Source organism: Borostomias antarcticus, assembly GCF_949987555.1.
Source record: "Borostomias antarcticus genome assembly, chromosome: 6".
NCBI lineage: Eukaryota > Metazoa > Chordata > Actinopteri > Stomiiformes > Stomiidae > Borostomias > Borostomias antarcticus.
This window is the reverse complement of record NC_140239.1, coordinates 4165094-4176844: the sequence shown is the minus strand read 5'-3', so window position 1 is coordinate 4176844 and position 11751 is coordinate 4165094.

Here is an 11751-nt window from a genome sequence, read left to right as displayed (position 1 = left end):
TTGGAGGAGGAGAATGCCGATTCTTTAATATTATTTGCATAATGATTACTTGTGATGTTAAAATGAATAAAAAACAAAATATATTGGATCGGCTATTGAGATCATTGTTTAGCTTTTAAGATATTGTATGTTCACGCGATTCATGGATTTATTTTCTCTAACAATTTTCATAAATGCCGTTGAAGAAGCATTAGCGTTAAATAGTTTCATGTAGGCTTACGAGAAGAAATGTGTTTATTATTTGTAGTTTCAGTTACAAATCAAGAGTAAAAGACATAGTGGAAGCCATATAGCCTTTACCTACCGATCTGGTATATCTAGGGAAAACTAGCCTACACATATGTTTACATTTAGTCTCGAGAGGAGGTTCGCTATGCAGGCTTCTTATTGGCTCATCGATGTAGTCTGTCTCGTATGAAAAAAATATGGGGGGTGGGACCAATTATAGGCTACTTTGGCACAGTGGCTAAGCCTACTCATATTTTTCCGTTTTTAGGCTGTGAGGAGCGGTTCTGGTCACAAATCAATGGATGAGCCAGCAATGTTTTAAAGAAACCATTAATCCTATTTCAATCGCCTTGCTTGAGTTATATAACCTCACCACAGTTTATCACAACATAGCAAGACTTTTAACCAGGACAGCAAGTCACCAACTGGGTTAACAGCAACATGAATAGTTGGCTACTTTTCACATGGCTACTCATCACATGCCACGTTATTACATAAGCAGCATTTGACAACATTTAGACAAACTTTCTGCTAAACCTAGGTAGCCCAATAGATGCAGCCTATCCCAATATTGGGTTGCACAGATACACCTGTTATGAACAGTAGTGTCAAATCTGTTTAGTACCACAGACCAATACCATGCTAATGAGCATTTCACACCTCCCTTTGTGTTCCCTCTCCCTAAAGGGTTTTGTTTTTCTCACTGTGAGACCTTCTGCTGTCAGGAGATGCAATTAGAGAGTGTAAATTATTCGTCAGATTACATACTGTGATGATGATTCTTGATCTTAATACTTATAACCATTACAGTAATACTATTGGTCCTACATGGACGTGTCCCAATAACTCCATCACTGTGTACCAACCCCCATATAAGACCATTTGATTTAATTCCAGGAATCTCAAAATGTGCAGAGAATTTTCTTTTTATAACACAAAGGCCTAGCCAAAAAATGAACTTCCAGATCATTTGATTCAGGTAAGATCTCATTGTGAAGCAAATGACAGTGTAGTGTGGCCTACTTCCCTGGGAGCAGCATCCTCAAGGGAAAAGGGAACTAGTCACAAGGCTTAGAGCTCAGTGCCTCTGATGTGGCAAGCAAATGAAGTATCTACAACAATCTGGGTGTATTTAACATTTCAAATCAAACGTATTGTTTTAATCCAATAACCCAGAACGTATGTTGATGTATAACGATATTAAAATGTAACCTAAATAGAACATCGACCCATATCAGCTGCTACCTCGGTGCTAAGTTAAGTACTCCCCTGAGAAGCAGCACCCCGAGGGAAAGGAGAACACCCCAGGCCATTAGCACCCTCCTAATCACAAGGTTTAGCTCAGTGCAAGTGCTGAGTACAGGGGAGCAAAACACTAGAGTTGAGCACAGACACAGCAGAGAGGTGGAGGACAAAAAAAATGAGCGATTCATCCACAGAGAAAACACCTCGACGACTGGGTGAGTCGCCTCCCGGAGACGAGCAGGGAGAGGAGGCTCTTTGCTCGGATACAGCGCAGAGCCCGTCTCAACCCGTCTCCCAGCAGAGCGACGCTGACGGGGTCGGCGAGGAGGGTGTAGAGGACTGCGTCTCTGCAGAGAAGGCAACGCCAGTGAAGATGCACTCTATTATCCAACAGGTTCGTAGCCAGATCAAATCACAGGAAGGCGTGAACGCCCCCAAGAATGGCATCCGGGACCTTGTGCAAAGGGTCAAAAGCAGGGAGCTGGAGATGGCAAAGATGGACAGGGCACTAAATGCCAACCAAAACAAGGACACAGAGAACAAAGTTGAGACTTTGGCAAAGGAGTGCGAAGGTGAGGCAGATGCAAGAGGTAAGGAGCTCCTAGTTATTTTTGAAAAAGAGACTGAGGCCAGTAAAGAAGCAATGAGGACTGAATTTAAAGAGAAAATTGACCAACTGCGGATAGAAATGCAAGCTTACACTGACCGGGCTCTGACAGAATTAGAGTTCAAGATGCTGAGACACATATATTCCCACAATACACCCCCACGTGTGTATCAAGCAGGACAATCAGAGAAGAGACAGAGAATCCCAGCACCTCCCGCTCTGGGTCCTGGAAAGACTAGAATATTGAGCCGAACTATGACAACCATTACACCCCAGACATGCGCCCCCATCGTCCTTGGCCCTCGCTCTAAATCGGAGACCTTAAGCCCCTCAATGGACAACAGCACCTTGCTTCTGTTGAAGGATCCAGACTTCCATGTTCTGACCTCACAGGGAAAAAGACACTGCAAAATCCGTGGACCTCTGCCTCCAGCTCGCCCCACAATCCATCGTAAAAAGCTTCTCCACACCAAAGCTGAAGCAGGAACTTGAACTGTTGACTTTTATTGATTTAATTGCTGACAGGGAGGTCATGATAATTCCTAGGGCCAGATATTTGAAATATTGAATATGTATTCATTTGTCACTGAGGAACCGCCCATAAATACTGTTCATATCTAAACTGAAAATCTGTAGTGGTTTTTACCTGTCTTATGGTACTTAATTGGTCTATTTTGCGTTGTCATAAAAATATGAATAATCATAATATTAGTTTTAATTTAAGGTGCTCTTTGGAGAGACTTCAAGCTGTTCTTTTGTTGTTTGTTTCTCCTTTGGTGTGGCGAGCAAATTAACAACCTGGGTGCATTTAGTACAGAATGTATATTGATGTATAACAATATTAAATGTAACCTAAATAAAATATCTACCCACATCAGCCGTTATGTGCCCTAACCTCACTACTAACTACGTACTTAAATAAATCTTTCAAATTGAGGTCTTGATTAGTTAAGACAATGAAACCAACTGGAATTTTGGGGGAGAATGAGCTGCAGTCCTCATGGTCTGTGTAGGGAATCAATCAGATGATGAGTAACATCTTTGATTTGAAACTACAGGATGTATTGGCAAAGCAACCTGATGAGGACCCAAATGTAGACATTACAATTGGCGAAGGCACAAATCAATCAGAATAATATAACTGATCAAATAAACAACTGTCACTGCCTATACGATAATCTAATATGAATACCACTCAACCAAAATGAAACCTTAATAACAATCCACTTGCAATTCAGTTTTAATTGGACCCCATTACCATTTATTAAAGAACCAAATTCACTAGTATACTTCAAGTTAACTGTGTGAATGTAGCCACAGAAGTAGAAGATAGCCTGCTACAAAGAACAGAGGGAACAGAATGAGAAGAATGAGAATGAGTAGAGGGCTGCATGCAAATACAACACCAGAAGATGCAGTGATGATGGTGGCCTCTCTGGATGCTATGACCCTGCGTGAAAAGGTGGCATGAATGTGCCGGAAGTTGGCCTGAAGTAATTTCTTTGGTTCTTCACCTTCATCAGAATAGAAGACTCCTGAGACAAACCTCTGATACTGAAACAAAAGAGAGGGACAAAAACAGCTCTTATGGGTTCACTGGTATCCATTTATATGCCACGAATAATAATAATACATTTAATTTATAATGCACTTTTCATTTGAAAATCCAAGAGTGCTAATATACGCCACCAAATCTGATGGAGCGCTCACGTTTTAACTTCTGCCCTCAAGAGTCACCATATAACACTGCCATGTTGGATACAAGGGGCAAGGAAGCCAGTATTAGCAAGTAGTGATTGAGTTATTAATATTAAATAATAAGAATATCCTGGAAAGGTAGCCAGTTAGCTATGTCTAGTCTTTTAGCTTGCTTACTTAGGTTAGCAAGATGCTATTTAACCAAATGGGAAACGCATATTGACAACTTATTAGGATATACCACTCCAACTCTAGCCATTTGACAACCACAACTGCATCCTGTCTTTTTTATTTACATTATTCTGCACATGTATGGCCAGTTATAATCCTAACTTTTCCCTTTTGACGTCAGTTCTAATCATGGCAATTTGTCTGGGGAAAAATCTGAGTGGCTGGGGATTTTTTCATCTACCTGGCTGGTAGACTCTCTGTTACAGTCATCATCAAATACCCATTTAAAATACCTGTGCTTGAGAAATGAGGATGGGCACTTCAAACACGGTCCATTGAACAGTCTGAGCACAAGGGGGCACTGTCAGACCACCGCGGTAGAGATAAAACTGAGTCAAGTTGCGTCTTGGGAGGAATTCAAGCAGTGGAATTGGCTGGATGGATTTTGTTTGTCCTGCACAAAACATCAACCACCACCACAAAAACCATAAACAAGAACACACAATGATATATTACAAACAATATTACAGTGATGTGTGTAGGCCTACATGCAGCAGCTCTATGGACTCAAATGAAAAAATACATTGTTCTCATTGTGACTGACCTGGCTTAATCAATGTAATCAATATAAGAAACTGAATCTTAAAAAAAAGCTTCCGCCGTACTGTACAACAGATGATCCCAAATGCATGTCCCTGAATTCATGGGAACTTCTCACTAATCTACTAGTCTAATTGACACAACATTGTATTGACCTGGATATGCGATTATGGGAATTGTTCCACATATTTCCTCAAAATTTTGATTATCAGCTCCTCCAACCTGGAAAAAATAATCCAATAAATACAGCAGTCAATAAAATGCGAGGAATATTGTGGACAAAAATGTATAAAAAATACATGCATGGCAACATTTAGCATTAATCAACAAGTCAGACATCAGAAAATATGCAAGAATCTATGGCCCCATCCCTATTGAAGATAATGTGGGCATTCAGTACTGTCATAAACGTTTTGATTCCGCTGGTCAGGACACAATATAATCTAATAAATACTATTTGCATAGAAGAAAAAACATTTCAGTTTACATCAATGAAGACAGCTATAATGGATGTTCCATCTTGGTGTTGCAGAGCAGTTTCCTTATTAGGGTATTTAGAATTTATGCTCAGAATCTGAATCTGTATAAAAAAAAACAAAAAAACATCCATGATCAGCAGTAGGTCATGTGACTCAAATCAGTTTAACAAGATGAAACATAATATCAAACCATGTGAAGTAACTGTTTAATTCTAGTACCTCCATAGGAAATTGCCTCCTGTTGAAGGTGTGTTCTGATCCATTCCGTACCTCGTTCCCCCAATGGAATTTCATCTCTAATGTTTTATATGAGCCCTCAAGGAGAGGCCCATCTACCTTCATGCCATCTTGAAACTTTACAACAACTGTTAAATATGAACAATGTCATCGTCTCACAATTAATGATGTACAAAATGTTATTTTATAATGCTCATTCAGTTTATATATTTTATAAATAAATAAATAAATATAATGAAACAAGATTCAACAAAATACTATACTTATATCATGTTCTGCAATAGGCCTAGCGTTAAGACTTGTCTTAAATTCTTACTGGCATCACGTGTGTTTCCCATCATCCATGGGTCATATTGGGCAATTTGGTATCCTATGAAGTTGAAGTTCCCCAATGATTCATTTCTTATCATTTTAGAATCCAAGTTTATAGGGGAGTGATGGGCATTTACCACTGGCATACAAGCAAGGAATGTGTCTCCCCATGCCATTGGCTCTAAACGGAACAAAAGAGATACATCCAAGATAACATTATCAATAATTATTAATTTCCAAAGTTTGGGGAGGAATGAAAAATACAGTGGTAAATTATAGAGACATTTCAGTGATTTGGATGACACTGCCAGAGGAGGAAAATATTTTATCATTGAAGTTCCTACACAGAACGCTGATGAGTCTTAACCTCTAGTTCTGTTTCTGGTGCTCACAAACTGAGTAGGGTACTGAGTAGAGAAATTTGTCTTGGACTCGTTTGCTGCACAAATCAACTCTATACATAGAACCAGAGGAGGACAACACATCACGTCTCACATACATATACTACACACAACACGTTGTCCACAACATATTGCACATACAAAACACATTGCACATATTACTCGCAACAGATTGTACATACACAACGCAACACATCAGAACAAACGTTTCCATCAGGTCTAACAAAAAAGGATCCCCGGAAATTATGAATAACCTCATGGCACAAGGCAGTTTACAGTAGGCTATGTGTTCCATATCACCCAACCTCACTGGACAAAATGTTTTTTCAAATGGCTATGAATACAAAACTAAAGTGTAGCCTACTTGATTGAAAGGGGTAAGAAACTATTTAGGATTGTTGATTATGTTTGAATCACTTTTTTTATTATTATTTTTGACCTCAGACCAAAAATGTGAGCTTCCAAAATGCCAATTTGGCTCTTTCACGCTCTATATGTGCTGACTCTTTAAAGCTGGATCTGATGAGTTAGCCTCGTGACACCAGTTCACATTCTGTTTCTCTCTGCTCGTCTCACTAGAGGACTGTCAAGCAGAACAGAAGACTCATAACGTTATGAAAATGAATAGCTAGCTAGCTGGTGGACTAGCTACCAATATTTGAACACCTGAAACTTTCATTGGGTTTCATTAATCTTCAGTTCTTAGAGTCACCTTTGTCATGGATAATGAAATCAACAATAGCTATACACATAAACACATGATAGGCATACTTACTGCAATGATCCTCATTATAACAGAAGTCTGGGGACGAAACTGAAAGAAAAAAAAAAGGTTAAGTCAGTATCCTGAGTTTAAGGAAATAAAACAAATGTTTTCAAGCTAGCCTGTGACCCCCAGCCCTGGCCCCAGTCAGGAGGTTGATGCAAGAGGTAGGTTGTTGGCTAACTAAGTTAAAGTTACACACCTTCCATAGCTGGTGATCTCAGCAGCAATGCCAGCAAAACCACTGCCGTCAAATTCCTCATGGTTGGCCTACAAGACTTCTCCTGCTTGAAAACAAATAGCTAGCAAATTAGCAATATATATTACAATGTTAGTGCAACACTGGCTAAGGGTAGTGCTAACATTAGTTAATTTCGCTAGCGAGCAAGACTAGTGTAACGTTAACGCTAGCATGTTGATCTGTTATCAATATTAGTTTAGCTAACATTAGCTAACTAACGTTAGCTGGTAGGCTAACGTTAGTCTAACTAGATAAGCTGGGTTGTTACAACTGCCGAAAATGGACACATAGCTGAAGTTATTTAGCAAATATCTGCTGCGGCACTAGCATTAACGTTAGCTATCTAACGTAATTAATTTAAAGTTACCTTAGTGTTTAGCTATCTAGCTGGTGAGGGATAAGTACAAACCTACCAGGCAGTCACGATCAATTACATTTCAGTTGACCGCTTTGAATGATGCGATTCCTGAACCGGAAATTCAAGAAGAGCTCTTCTCGCGTGCGTGATTTATGGTGCGTTCGTTTATAACTGGGAGGTGGCAAAGTGCGACTTGCTACTAGGAATGATTAAATAATGGTGCGTTCGTTTATAACTGGGAGGTGGCAAATTGCGACTTGCTACTAGGAATGATTAAATACAACACCGCATGAACTCGCCCTTCCTCGTCGCAAATTCGGATATGTTTCTCAGCCCCCAGTTGCTCGAATGCACTAGATATAACTAGGTAACTGTGATATAATGGTATATAGATATAACTAGGTAACTGTGATATAATGGTATATAGATATAACTAGGTAACTGTGATATAATGGTATATAGCTCGAATGCACACAGGTCGGAGGTAGGTATTTTGCCACTTGCGACTTGCCACTTCCGACCAAAAACGAATGCACCATTAAAGTCGGGCACTGCGACTCAACATGGAGGTATACACCATCTGGTATACACCTATTATACCTCCATGGTATACACGCTACAACTGCGCGATGAAGAGACTGTGAACACCGGTGATCAGTCCTGCAGTTTCTCTCTTGGACAGCAGGTGGCAGAATCAGCATGTCACAACTGCAATAAAGGAGTCGGGGGTGGGGGGGGGGGGGGGGGGTGGGGGTATGTGACAGGTCTATGGTCGTGAAAAAATTGAAGATTTTTGAAGATTAATTATTCAACCCCAATGAAAGCGGCAGGTGTTCAAATATTGGTATCTACTAGTCCGCTAGCTAGGCTATAGCTATTCATTTTTATAATGTTATCGGTCTTCTGTTCTGCTTGAAAATCCTCTGTTATGAGACCTTCATTAGGAGCAGAGAGAAACAGAATGTGAACTGGTCTTACGAGGCTAACTCATCCAATCCAGCTCTAAAGAGTAAACAGGGGGGATGGGGAAAGTTGAGCCATGTATTATAATTAAATCTTCATCTTCTAGGTCTGTAATCATTGAGGTGTTAAAAAAAATAAAGTAACAGTTTGATTTGTCATATTTAGGATATTTGTTTTCTGTTGAATGACTTTCACATAGACCTACAGGATCTAAGCACCTGAATGCATCCAGCTGAACTGGCACTGAGTTTGGGGAATGACAGGAGATGCATTTAGGTCTGGAACAGGCATTGAGGCTGTGTGCCCAGAGACAACCCTTTTACAATGGGCGGGATAGAGAAGCTTGTCAAGAGGACCTTTGTATCCAGGGGAGGATGAGCCCTGAGCATCCAAATCCGGAGGGCCACGGTCCCAGCACATTCAGGTCCAGCCAAAACACGTTGTCACCGGAAGCGCCTTAATGATGTCCACCCAAACCAGTGCTGATTAGAAATGCCTCGTTTGTCTTGCCTTTACCCCTTTTGAAAGTTAACAGTTATTCGCCCGTACCATACGAGTCATTTTTTGCACACCTAAGATATAAATTCTTTCCAGTTTCAGGGTTTCCACATGCCCACGCAAGTATAGGCATCGATAGAAGCCAGGATCTGAACAACAGGAAAGCTCACTGAGGACACATGGTCATCACAGGATGGGAGCATCCTGAAGCACCCTGTCGGTCCATCCGTCTGACCCACACTGACCTCACTGACCTCCAAAACACTCGCATACTTCCTCCTTTTTTTAACCCTTATCATTGATAAAATGACCCACACTGACCTCCAAACACTCGCATACTTCCTCCTTTTTTAACCCTTATCATTGATAAAATGACCCACACTGACCTCCAAACACTCGCATACTTCCTCCTTTTTTAACCCTTATCATTGATAAAATGACCCACACTGACCTCCAAACACTCGTGTACTTCCTCCTTTTTTAACCCTTATCATTGATAAAATGACCCACACTGACCTCCAAACACTCGCATACTTCCTCCTTTTTTAACCCTTGTTATTGATTGTTATTGATCAAATTAAATGTTGTTTGGTATACAAAGTTATTGGTATAGTGTTGTTGTTGGATGTGGAGGGACTATTCTCTTATTCTTCACAGATGAGTTTTCTCTTCAAAGTTTTGGTATAAAGCCACATTCCACTGAATTAGCCTACATTTTAAGGAAATAAACATTTTGGAACAGGTTACAGGTCATCAGCATATACCATTACCCTAGTCAAATTCCTAGTATGTGCAAACCATATACATGGCGATTAACTGATCTTGAATCTTGAATCATCAATGCATTTAGTTTACATGACCTTTCATTTCATAGGCCATATATGGGATTATAGGTCAAGGCAAAAGGTCCTACACACTAGTCTCCTCATTCTCAGGTCAAGGGTCACGCCCTGCATTCTTGTCTGACGATCTAGGAATACACACCACTCTCTGTTAATGGGGGTATGAGACTGGCACCCCTCACCAGGTTATTCCAGCAGAGTATCATTGCTGAAGACAAAGTCAATATTCTCAATACATGTTATTTGAGAGAAACAACATGACAATATTGTTCTTTCCTGTAACAAGATCGAAACATGCATCACAAAATAGGACGACTATAGCAACTAGGCTATTGCCTGTTATGTAAGAAACTATTACAAACTATCATGTTGCCCTGATAAGAAACTAACATTTACTGTAACAACTCCCTTTAGTGTAGCCTATTTAGTATGTTCTTAAATGTATGGTTGGTGTGTTAACATCATGAAAGGGTATAAGTCCGAATGGTACAGCCTCCTACGCACTTGTCCTGCTGGCCAAAATCCTTATCTTCACGTAAACAGATCCATCTGAATTTGGCTCCAGACACAAGGCGTGGTCCCGAACAAAAACATCTCTGAATAATTGAGATGCCTGCCTGAATGTTTCTGCATTTCCCGCCCTGAGACTTACCAAATGGCCAATACATTACCACTCCAATGCTGCTCCTTAGTAAACAAAAGGCTCTCTGTCTGTACCAGCACATACTACGACCCTGGCCCATCTCATCTACTGATCCACCCCTGGTCAACAACACACAATGCTGACCAGTTCAAATCAGTCACATCTGCGTACTGTAGTGGCGTGCCACTTCCAGGTAGAGCAAGAACAGGGATTCTGTCATCGTATAGGCCTAAATCTGTCCGTGAAGTTCTTAAATATATATCTTAAAGAGCCACCTTTGAGTCATTAAAGATCTATCCAAGTGGTCCAGTAGTAAGGTCATATTCTATTGGGGATAACTTCTGTTCTCAGACTGTTTTTCAGTTTTTTTATGTTTACCAAGCCCCTCTTCAAGAAGTAGTACCACGACCCTCCCTCGCACCCTATTATAGTTTTAGTTTGCTATTTTTGCACTTTGCCTTCAGCACTAGATTATGCTCTTAGTCACTTGTTTTAGAGTGTCAGCTAAATGACTGTAATGTAGCCTAATGTAATGTCCAATACCATATGAAACTCATGTGATGTTTATCACATGAAACCCATGTGATGTTTACCGTGTGTGCCTACATCTTGTGACTTCACAGTAGCCTAGAAGAAGTGGCTCCTCTCAGCACACCTCTGCTGCCATTGTGTGTTTTATCTGTGTACCCTGACCGAGGCCTGCCATAGTAAATATCTTTACTACGCCTTTAAGTCTGAGTCCATGTCCTTCTCTCTCTTCTTTATGATCAAACTTCATCCTATCACGTCCATGCATATTTTTGTCAACTCAGCTCTCTTAACAGGTTTTATTTTTCTGTAGAGGCATTATTAAATCTAAAAATCAAGGTTTTAATGCATTTATACATTGGATTAGGGTCTAACAACCACTAAAATAATTAGTGGTACTACATTAAAATAGTTGTTTTTTGTTATGCGTCTATGGACCTGTATGAGAGGGAGTGGTGAAGGGGAAACGAATGGCTCTAGACTACCATGTGTGTATTGGCCACCCAATGGCCCTCCTTCTGTTGTAATGCATACAGACCCTGCACTTTCCCATTAGCTCAAATTACAGGTGCTTTAATTGTCATCTTTGTTTGGCTTTAAAGCCCAATGATTGTGTGATTGTAGACAAGAGTTTGAGAAATATTCAGTTTCTTGTAGCCATAATGGCCTCTGATACCGTTCAGAATGCCTTAAATACCAATCAGTAGAGATTCGATTTCAACTGTAGCCTAATGGTACGTTCGTTTATTACTGGGAGGTGGCAAATTGCGACTTGCTACTAGGAATGATTAAATAAAACACCGCATGAACTCGCACTTCCTCGTCGCAAATTCGGATATGTTTCTCAGCCCCTAGTTGCTCGAATGCACTAGATATAACTAGGTAACTGTGATATAATGGTATATAGCTCGAATGCACACAGGTCGGAGATAGGTAT